At 43.1% G+C, this 11,721-nt stretch overlaps 1 long non-coding RNA gene across 2 annotated transcripts; it reads left to right on the forward strand.

Annotated features, from left to right (window-relative positions):
* The first annotated feature begins 719 nt into the window (after window positions 1-719).
* LOC127352028 (uncharacterized) lies at window positions 720-11,375 on the forward strand. Of its 2 annotated transcripts, XR_007881021.1 has the most exons (5): window positions 720-853; window positions 931-1,001; window positions 1,874-2,024; window positions 2,396-2,484; window positions 11,098-11,375. It is a non-coding gene; the product is annotated as an uncharacterized LOC127352028 (long non-coding RNA). The 2 variants fall into 2 exon arrangements; XR_007881020.1 differs by lacking the exon at window positions 11,098-11,375 and having other exon boundaries at window positions 2,396-3,152.
* The last annotated feature ends 346 nt before the right edge of the window (window positions 11,376-11,721 follow it).

Consider the following 11,721-nt stretch of genomic DNA (forward strand, 5'->3'; position numbering starts at 1 on the left):
TTTCAGTTACACATGTTGTAAGTTACAAAGCTATAACTTTTATGTAAACTGCGTAGACCGTGTCCTTCATCAAGGTATCTTAGGTTTCTACTATACTGAAGTGTGAGCTGGTAATGGAGCTCTGCAGTCAGTGTTCATCTTGATGTGTCTTCCTTTGGATACCCAGGCTGTCCTGATGCTGCAGCTGTCTCTGTCCTCTGATGGGTCCAGGAACACCTGAGCTTCATCAGGTCACCTGTAAAACATGGCAGATTCAGTGTTACTTGTAAGACAGCATATAATATACAGTATAATATAATACAGTATAATATAATACAAGTACAACAGCTCATTGTGGCTCAAAGTAGTCCTAAGTTATAAAATAAAATAATAAAGCAGTGTCTCTGGTGGGTTCCTTGTTGCAGCTAACTGTAGTGATGTGTTGTTGAAACAGTCTGAGGTTACCAACACAATGTCTATCTAATGGCAGCAGATACACACATACAGGACATTTACTGACTATAACTGATGTTGTGACAAGTTCCCGGTGCAATAACAGACATTTAGCAGTGAGCCTCAGTGTTGTTTAATATACAATAGGAGATGATACTAGTATGTTACACTGGACCTGCCCTTATATCTTCAGTAATACCAGTACTGCAATAACGCTAAACATATGTGTAGTGGTATGAGGCACCACTGCCATGTGGAACACGGTCTTCTGCTTCACCGCGCCCTCTATGGCTTCTTAGCCAATCATTGTTCATGTCGAGGGGATAAAAGTAGGCCGTGCCCCTCCTCCTGATCTCTCGCTTCTTGCCTTTTCGGTCCGCCTACTCCCGGGCTGTTGCGTGCGCCGCTCACCTCAGCACAGGTAGGCGCACCTTAGCGTGCTGTTGGTGTACATTCGTCAGCGTTTCATTTAACTCAAACCGTAACTCCTTTTAACAGATCCGATGTCTCCATCGCGGTCGAGGCGATATTTTATTTGGGGTTGTCTACCGCCGTCGACCGGAGCATAGGTGAGTCATGGTGAGCTTCTGTTGTTAATTGCTGTTAGCCAGGTGTTGAGCCCCCTTTCCGCTCCTCTCCCTCTAACAGTCTGCTGGTCGCATGATACGTGGTGGCTGTCTCCCCTGCTACGCCGACCCTCTTCACCCCTCTCCCTCTTTGGACGGGACGCAAATGAACCGTACTGGGGACCGGAGTTTATGCTTTGTTGCTACTGCTGCTTCGTTGCTATTGCTTCACAGTCGCCGCTGCTACTTCGGCTGTCACTACTACTTCGTTGCTACTGTTGCTTTGTTGGCTTGGTTCGAAGTCCTGTCGGCTGTCTCTGGTCAGTTTGCTTCCTGCTGCTGACCCTGTTTCCCGCTGCTGCTGTGCGTGGGATTGTGTGGTGTGTGTGTGGTTGCTGCTCGGGTAGGCCATTGCGAGTTCTGCTGGGACTCTCAGCCACTCGTTTGGACTGTGTGTGTGTGTGTGTTAAGGGTAATCTGCCAATGTGTGGTGTAAATGTTTATTTATTTTCTCAGTAGTGGTATCATTTCTTTTTGAGTAACTTTTTAATAGTTTGGTTGCTTATTGTTTTGTTTGGGTAATTTTGTTTATTTTAGGAGTTTACTGTAATTATTTAATTTCTATTTGGGATGGGAACTTCTCAATTTGAGCCTTCCTTTATTTGAGTTCAAAGTGGGTTAATTATGGTTAACTGTTGAGTTGATATCTGTAGCCAGAGACTCTTTAATTTTCTTTTTTTTTGGTTTGATTGATTTCTGATTAATGTAAATCAATACTCTTCAGTTCCTTGATTATTCATTAGTTTGTTTATGTCAAGAGATATTGTTTGTTTTAACAGTGAGTCCTCTTAACTGTGCCTCTTATCTTCTCCTAGAGCTGAAGGCTGACGGTGGTGGTGATCCCTTGTGTGTGCGTGAGCTTCGTTCAAGATTTTCTTTGTGTGCACGTCACGTTTTTGCTGTGTGAGTGGGGTGCTCTCCTTTTTTTTGGACGTCACTTTCCCCTGCCGACCCCTCCTCCAGCCGGTAAGCCTCAGCCGGTACCCCTTCCCTTCCCTAGTTGGGCTCCAGTCTCCTATTATTCGTTTGTGCCAAACTTTGTGTTAATTTACACAATAAAATTTTGTATGTGATCATTGAACTCTCCTGCCCTCCCTGAGTGAACGAATTTTGTAAGAGGTGATAATTGACCTTTAGTGCGGGTCCTTGGGCCTTAACCCAAGGTGGCATTGTCGGTAACAAATAAAATAGAAAAGATCGTCTGATAACTTAGTAATCATCCCACCCTCGTTTCGCCACAGTTGATTGCAACGCCCTCTTCTCACACTACAACTACAGTGGGTGCAAAAATCCTAAAAGGCCTTATCTGAAGCCAGTATTTGGTTTGTCCATTCTAGGCTACTGTTGAAACATGGCCGTTCAATATGTAAGAAGAGGAAGAGAAGAGGACCCACTCCCTCTATAGATATAAACAGCTCATTCTAAGGTAACAAAAACACAATGATTCTTATTTTCAGGTAATGATACACTAATGAAAACATACCTGAATGAATACATACGTGAGGCGGCTGTGGCAGAGGCAGAGCGGCGGCTGTGGCAGAGGCAGAGCGGGTCGTTCCTTAATCAGAAGGTTGAAGGTTCAATCCCCGGCTCCTGGTGCCACATGTCGAAGTATCCTTGAGCAAGATGCTGAACCCCAAATTGCTCCCGATGCTGTGCATTGGTGTTTGAATGTGTATGAATGTTTCTGTCCGATGGACTTTGCCATCGCTGTGTGAATGTGTGTGAAAGGGTGAATGTGGCACGTAGTGTAAAAGCGCTTTGACTGGTCGGAAGACTAGAAAGGCGCTATACAAGTACAGGTCCATTTACCATGAATATTATATTCCATTTCTGTCAATAGAGCCTCCAAAATTTTGCACACTGGACCTTGAAGTTATCACAACCTGACTTTAGTTCTGTTAAGTTGACCTCTTTTGTGCTCCCAGAACTTTGTTGTATGTTTTCAAAATGTTGGGGCGAATAAAACCCCTTTTGAAAATTCACCTGTGACTCCTCACGCCTGCCAGCTCAGTCCCACGTGGCTTTAATCAATGGCAGCAATATCTTTTGTGAACCAGTGTGCACTCGCTGTACTCGGCAGATACCCATCACAGGTAGATATCTCACCTGGTATAATGGATGTTGCCTTGATAAGAAATGCACTAGTAATGGGAATTTGATTGAACGCTTACCTCAGGCCTGGTGGGATGGGATAAGCTACAAAACACAGCTTCCCCTGTTTTGTTGTTGTTTCTGGGTGTGTTAGCTTGAGCTCGAGCATTGTGTGAACATTCATTAGCTGTTTAGCCCCAGGGCTGCCTCAGGATGAGGATGATAAAACATCAGAATGGTTGGAGAGGTAAGGAATAAAACAAAACAAACCATGTGTCTCTTTAAAACTGGCAGGTGAGGTGAAGGATAAGAGAGAGAATTTAAGTTGTTTTGGCCTACTACTTTCTGCTATTAATATGTGTAATTGTGTCTAGATCTGATTAAGCTACATTTTCGCCTGTGATGGAAAATATTCTTACATAATTGCAATGTGGCTGTATAAGTACGTATACAGATTCACATTTAGAAACGATTCAATTTGATGTCATCCTTTCAGAAATGGGTCCCAATATGTGCCACAGCTATGTAATTCCATCTGACTTGTAACCTACAGGCTACGCTTTCATGCATCTTATACCACTGTTACTACCGATCCTTACAGTGCAATCATCGAGGACGGGGACACTCGTAAAAATCCTGGTCCATAGTGTTACTAGTGCGTGACTGTATAATGTGAAACAAGGTCACTTGTAGTGCAACTCCCCAATCAATTATAGTGTGATCATCTAACTGATTTAGATCAACTATTGCTGATTTATATAGTTCTATGTAATTTATCAAGTGAAAGGCTTTATTTAAAAAGTCAGAAAACAAGGGCTAAAAGTACCACACATTTAATCTTAAGTTAATTTGTGATTTGTTTGCACTAAGCAGCAACCTCCAAATAAAGCCAACAAGTTAAGTTACAAAAACTGCAGTATCTCAAACGGCCACCAGAGACAGCCTCCAAAAGTCAGTTAATCTCTAGAAGGCTGAATTAAGGACATGGATGCTGTCAGTGACAGTTGGGTGCCTTCAGTTTTCAGTAACCAGGCTTCATTCAGCTCGCCCCAGTTCCACCATGCCCATTTTTGGATTGTCTGGTGAAGTCAGAACTGCCGAGATGGCGATGGCCAGAGCCGACCACACTGAGTGGTACTTCACAAACCTGTGGGGGACGTCATTTTATCCATTTATAAAAGTTTGGTCTGCATAAAACTGCACAACTAGCAAGGAAGAGAAAGCTAGACCTGCCCCATCTCTTCATCAGACTTTATTTAGCAATTTGTTTACTCATATAGGGTTTATTTTCTAGTTATTTTGCAATCATTCATAAACAACGGAACTGTAAAATTTTGACAGTGTGCCTATTTCAAGACATGACAGAAAGAAGTGAAGAAAAGACAAGGCAGTGAGAATAAGTGAGTGAGAGAGAGACAGATGTGAGTGTGAAACCATCAGTGCCAGTAAGTGGATATTGCTCCGCAGCCAAGAACCTCTTTAATACATAATGCTGCAGAAGTAGCTCTCCTCCTCTCTCGTCATCTATCATCCACACACACACACACACACACACACACACTAAATTATGCACCACAGATGCCCTTATGATCACAAAACAGAACCCCTGTCACAGAGACTAGAATTACTGACATAGATACAGCTTGGAGGGGAAAAAAAGAGGAGTCTTGGGGCTGGCTGGCAGTGTAGTCTTCCATTTATATGGCTGATGAGCTGAGGTGAAAGTTGCTGTATCAGGGCTGGCACGAGGACAAGACTGCATCAACACCTGCACTGTTGGTCCAAACTATCCTGCAATATCTTACGGACTCAGTTTATGCCTGTCAGTGGGTCACACTCCCCACATAAACATTCACTGTTTTATAAGGTTTTATAAGCAATGACTAAAATCATGTGCATTTTGGGGAATTTAATGCCAACTGGATGTTTTTTTATGGAAATTTCTTCAATATTGTTTGGCAACTTAAATATATAACGTGTTTTTACAGACTCTAAAAAGTAATTCACTGGTTGCAGGATAAAACTTCTAATTTATTGATTTAGAGCAAACTAAAGTTAAGTTGTGTTGACAGAATGTGGAAATATTAAGTAAGTGGTAATGAGAAATACCTTTTAATTGTAGAGGAAAAGCCAATTCCTGTAACTCAATATAGTAAATTTGTTATAATTTGATAATTTCATGAGACCCAAAGTGCTTTACAGAATTGATGAGAAAAAGCACAGACAAAATAAACAAAACAATAAAAGCAGGCAAGCAAAAGAACATGATAAAAACAACAAAACTAACTAACAAACAAATGTGAATAATTAAAGATGAATTAAAAGCAATGGTAAACAGCTAAGTATTTAGCATGGATTTGACAGTAGTCAGCATTGTTTCAAGTCTTAGTTCCTCTTGCAGTTTGTTCCACATTTGAACAGCACAGAAACTAAAGGCAGCTTCTCCGCTTAGTTCTGAGTCTGACAGCCAGTAATCCAGAACTGGCCAACTTCATAGGTCGTACTAGAGATCTCTAAACATCTTGGACCTAAACCAGTCAGTGACTTATGGAGAAGCAATATAATTTTAAGTTGATTCTGTGGGAAACTGGTAAAGACAGGAAGTAAAGGGAAAACTTGGCTTTTTCTTAGATTAATTGGTGGTTTAGAGGTGTTGATAGGTGTATTATCGGACTTTTGACAAAGTCAGCGAAAGCAGTTTCTCTCTGTTTTCTGTCTTTACGCTAATGTAACCCGGATCTCAAGGAAGTGTAACTAATAACTAATTTAATTAGCTATGAATTAAAGCTGGGCTAATATCAGAAAACTCCAGGTACGGCTACGGAACCTGAAGTAGTAAAAGCAGTTTACATGCGGCTCAACTCTCTCTCACAGCTTTCAACCAGTCCTTGATGCTTTCTGGCAACGTCTCCACCGGAGGAAAGGAAAAGTGAGTGCTTTTATCAGGTTGCCCCAATAAGTCCATTAAAACACTCCAATTAATTTAAAACGCTGCAGCACGAGTACTGACAGGAACTAGAAAAAGAGATCACATCTCTCCTGTACTAGCTTCTCTGCAAAATGTAGAATAGAATTTTAAATTCTCCTCCTCACCTATAAAGCTCTTCATGGTCAGGCCCCTTCATATCTTAAAGAGCTCATAGTACCCTATTACCCCTCTAGAACACTACGTTCTCTGAATGCTGGGCTACTTGTGGTTCCTATAGTCTCTAAAAGTAGAACAGGAGCCAGAGCCTTCAGTTACCAAGCTCCTCTCCTGTGGAACCAGCTTCCAGTTGTGGTTCGGGAGGCAGACACCCTCACCACATTCAAGAGTAGGCTTAAGACATTCCTCTTTGATAAAGCTTATAGTTAAGGCTGGATCAGGTGAGTCCTGAACCATCCCTTAGTTATGCTGCTATAGGCCTAGACTATCGGGGGGATTTTCCATGGTGCACTGAGCTCCTCTCTTCCTCTCTCTTTCTGCACTCATTCATGTTCCACTAATGCATGTTACTAACTTCACTTCTTCCCCGGAGTTCTTGTGCTTTCTCGTCTCGCAGGTTGTTATCGATCCTGGTGGAGCCTCCTGCCATGGTCCTGCTAGATTGCCATTACCAATACTGTTGTTGCTGTGCGTCTGTCTGTCTCTCTGTCTCTCTCTCACCCCAAGTGGTCGAGACAGACGACCACCCACCTAGAGCTGAAGGATCTGTCCTAGGTTTCTGCCTTTTAACGGGCATTTTTTCCTTGCCTTTGTCGCCAAGTGCTTGCTCATGGTGGTACTGTTGGGTCTCTGTAAATAATGTTATAAAGAGTTCAGTCTAGACCTGCTCTATTTGAAAAGTGTCCTGAGATAACTTCTGTTATGAATTGGCGCTATACAAATAAAACTGAATTGAATTGAATTGTTTTTCTAGAAATTCCCTGCGGTGCGGTTAAAACGTTCCACCGGGTTGCCCCTTGGGTGGTACGGAGTTGTTAGAATTTTCTGTATGCCTGCAACTTCACACAGTTGTTTGATTAGCTGCGACTCAAAATCAGGACCTTGGTCGCTGTGCAGTTTCTCTGGAATACCATAATGGACGATAAAATTGTCCCATAAGCACTTTGCAACCGTTTGAGCCTTTTGGTTTAGTGTTGGGATAGCCACTGCGTATTTTGTGAAGTGATCTGTGATCACGAGAATGTCCTTTGTGTTACTTCTGTCCGGTTCAATGGACAAGAAGTCCATGTAGACCAGTTCAAGTGGTCGTGTTGTCATGATGTTCACTAAAGGTACTGCCCTCTCAGGTAAGGTTTTCCTGAGCACACACCTGTTACACATCTTGACTTTCTTCTCAATGTCAGAGGCCATCCTCGGCCAGTAATCTGGCTCTGTCCAGCGTGCGGTCTTTTCCCATATGACCCATGTTGTCATGCAGGCTCGTTAAGACCGTTTCACGAAGTTCCCAAGGTAAGACTAGCTGGTACTGTGTGTGGCCTTCTTGGCGTGTTCTATAGAGGATGCCGTTCCGCAGTTCAAGCCTGATCAACTCTCTCAACAACAGAGGTAGGTCTGGAAGCTCAGTTCTCACAGCAGGCGGTGGTTTCTCGCCACGCTCAATCTGGGAGATGACATGTTTATGTCATGGGAAGCCCTCCAAGCTCATCTTCCTGCTCAAAGCTGCCAGGTACAGCATCTCCAGAGATGGCAAGGCTCTCGACGAGGGAGATACTTCCATCACTGCCCATTCCATCATTGGCACAATAAATAAGTTGTCTCTCACAGATGGCACGAATGACCCCCTGATCCACAGCCTCAATGTTATCTGGATCTGATAGATGGTGTTGTGTGAACTGGCGGATCCTGTCCCACTCTTTTTGAGATGAGGGGTCATCACGCAGGTTGCCATGGGGACGTCGCGATAGTGCGTCAGCATCTCCATTCTGCTTCCCGGGGCGGTACTGGAGCTATAAGGAGAAGGTAGAGAGAGCAGCTAACCACCTGTAGCTGGTTGCAGGGGCGCCGTGTAGGGGGGAAAAGTTAGGACAATTCCAAGGGCCCATGATTTTACTTGTTTTTGGCAGTAAAAGTTAAATATCCCCATTGACCAAAAAGTCCATATTGACCGACCACCCCCCTGTATCTGCATGAAATGGTTTGGCGCACTTATCAGTGACGGTGTTTAGTTGCAGTCAGTAGATGCGCCAGAACTACAGTGATCACAATGTTAACTAGTAAATCAAAATCTGGTTTTCAGAAAAGGAGAGAGAGAAAAGAGAGAGAGGAAAGACAAAGGAAAGGATGTTAATCTGTAACCCAGTGTTTCACCAAGAAAGGAGCCTATAGTCTGTGAGTGGTATTAACCTTGGCTTAATGTGCATAGGGAAATAAGAAAGCCAGCTACAGACTAGTGTTAGCCTACATTTAATCACCATTTAATCAGTTCAGGGAAACGTTTAGCAAGATATTCACATTAAATCATTGTCCCTGCCCCTTTTAGCAGACTTAACAACAGATGAGTCAGCAGCACCCCAGTCTCCCCATAACTGTACCCCTCTGCCTCCCTGTCCCAGTAAAGATGTCACTACTACTACCACTATGTCTCAGGACAGGCTTTGCAGTCTTGCCATGTTGTCCATTGAAGGTCAGTTGGCTAGAAAGCTTGACTTCAAAGACTTGATCAGTGACTTTGCTAGCAAGAAGGCTCGGCACTGGGCTCTTAGTGAGTCAGGCTGAGCGAGGGCCAGTGATAGTTGCCAAATGGCATGGCTATGGAGATTGGATATTACTACAGACATAATGCCCACAGCCTAAACAAACTGAGAACAAGATGTATGGCTGGACTGCCAAAAACATGTTGAGCTGTTATTTGAGAGAAAAGTTTGGGTTTCCAGGAGTCCTTTGTTCTTTTTTATACCTTTTAATTTGATGTCACTGGTACTGTTAGTTTGTTATGACCATATTCCAAACCTCAAAACCTCTTGATCTGTTTTGTAGCACTATAATAACCCTGGTGTGGAAATTTAATTTTACATGTCAACTTTATTTTCTTGTTGGCATCTATGGGCAGCTAAGTTCAAGAATCTGCTGTTTTCATTGTTTTGAGAGGATGATGTTAATTTATTTGGATTGAAAAGTTAATATATATTTAAGTTTGTTTGTTTTTCTTTTTCTAAATCTTTCATTAATAATTATAATAATAATTAATGATTAATTAGAGAATTTTCCATTTTGAAATGTTACAATAAAAATACATTGAGACTGTAAAAGATGGCCTTTAGCACATTTTTTATGGTTGCTTTTAATCTTGCATCAAATAGTGAACTGCATACTGTAGGCAGACTTGCATGCATGTACAAATCACCAGCAGTAAATATTGTGCTAGAACTAGTATTGAACTACAAGAAGCAATTGCAAGCCTTTAATTAGAGTTATGTAAATCTTTTGATGGGACAGTTAGGTCCTAGAGATGTGGTGACAGCTGCGCACAGGGGGTCCATTTGATTTTTTTGTCATGGGGCCCAAAAATCTTGGCGGCGCCCCTGGCTGGTTGCATCGAGTTTGGCTGAGGTAAGTATGTAGGTAAGGGGGTTTCTGTCGGTGACTACTGTGAACTGATTGCCAAAGAGGTAGTCACTGAACTTCTCTGTTACAGACCATTTCAGCGCTAAAAACTCGAGCTTGTGAGCTGGATAGCGGGACTTACTACGTGATAACCCCCCTGCTTGCGTAGGCGATGACACGCAGCAGTCCCTCCTGCTCCTGATATAAGGACGCTCCGAGGCCGGTGTAACCAAGTGAAGGATGTAAGGGAGTGCAGGATTTGTGAAGGCCAGAACTGGGGACGTTGTCATCTTGCCGATGATCATCTTGAATGCCTGTTGGCAGGCGGGAGTCCAACGGTTCAGAGATGGTTCTTTGGGGTGGTACTATTGGCCACTCCTTTCCTTGGACTTTGGATGCTTCCCTAGAGGTGGGTAGCCAGATGTTAAGTCGTTCAGGGGTTTCATTATACTTGAATAGCCTTTAATGAACTTCCTATAATACCCACAGAATCCGAGGAAGGCTTTCAACTCTTTTAGATGCTGAGGGACTGGCCAGGTCTTTAGCGCTGCAATCTTTTCCCGGTCGGTCTCCACTTCCTGCTCTGAGGCCACATGCCCCAAGTACCGGACTGAGGACTGAAAGAATCTACATTTTTCCGGGGGACAGCTTGAGCCCATACTCCTTCAGGCGGTTGAGAACCTTAGTGAGTCTGGCTTCATGATCTTCTAAAGTTTTCGAGAAGACTATCAAGTCATCGAGGAAAACCACAACTTCCTTCAAGTTCATGTCTCCCATGCACTTTTCCATCAGTCTCTGGAAGGTACTTGGGGCGTTTGTCACTCCCTGAGGCATACGATTAAACTCCCAGAAACCAAGTGGGCATATGAAGGCTGTCTTTGGCTTGTCAACCTCGTCAACTTCGATCTGATAGTAGCCAGACTTTAGATCGAGGACGCTGAACCACTTGGAACCAGAGAGTGCTGTGAAGGTGTCATCCATCCTCAGAAGTGCATAGGCGTTGAAGATAGGTTATGTTTTATATCCGTCATGTGACCAATGATTAAAACATATATACTTGATTAAGTTGATTAAAGTTGCATTAGCAAATAAGGATGATTGAGCACCATGTAATAAATAGAAGGCTGGTATATTGCATGAACTCTGTACCGAGAAACAGGATGAATGAACAGCAAACTCTCAGAAATGATTAGGGTCACGCTAACAGTTTCTCCCTGCAGCCGTACAACAGTATCTTGAGATATAGGGAGCGCCACATAATCATGCCAAACAACTCCATATTGTGAAATGAACAAGTTGTCAGTTACATGCGAAGATAGTGTTAATCAATCTGTTGCAGAGAACAAAGTGTTAGTCAATCTGTAGCAAAGAACAGGCGTATTGTCTATTTGTATGCATGTCTATTTGTATGTGAAGTTTCAGATTACACCCGGAGGCGTCAGCATGACGTTGGAGTCAGATACCACGAGGATGGAAGGCGCCTACAGCTGATGGGAAGAAGACGATGCCTTATTGTGACGTTTCTCACGGATGTACTATAATACACTGGGTCAGGGAGAGATAGAGAGTCGGACTTCGTGAACTGACACACACTTTGTTGCTTGTCAGGGATACTATAGTCTGGACCCAGAGCTCTGTAAACTTTGCACATTTTACTGGTGTTAAGAATAAAGCTGATTATTGAGTAAACTAAATCTTCTCCTATTGCTTCATTAAAGGAACACGCAAGGATAAGGGTTTAAAGAGATCGCTTTCCTCAACAGCGTCTTTCACCGTCTGTAGGTTCAGTTTCCTGTAGTCAATACAGAGGCGTACCTGGCCATTCTCCTTCTGACTACAACGATTTGAGAGGAGAATGAAGACTCACTTTCACGAATCACCCCAGCATCAAGAAGCTCTTAAAGATGTTGACGAACAGCTTTTACGTCCTGTGGGTGTATCAGCCGAGCTCTGAGTTTGAATGGTGTTTCATCGGACAGTTTGATGTGATGCTTGATTTTGTCTGTCCTTCCAAAGTCAGTGTCGTTCTGGGCGAAGACC

The sequence above is a fragment of the Dicentrarchus labrax genome, unplaced genomic scaffold (assembly GCF_905237075.1).
Source record: "Dicentrarchus labrax unplaced genomic scaffold, dlabrax2021, whole genome shotgun sequence".
NCBI lineage: Eukaryota > Metazoa > Chordata > Actinopteri > Moronidae > Dicentrarchus > Dicentrarchus labrax.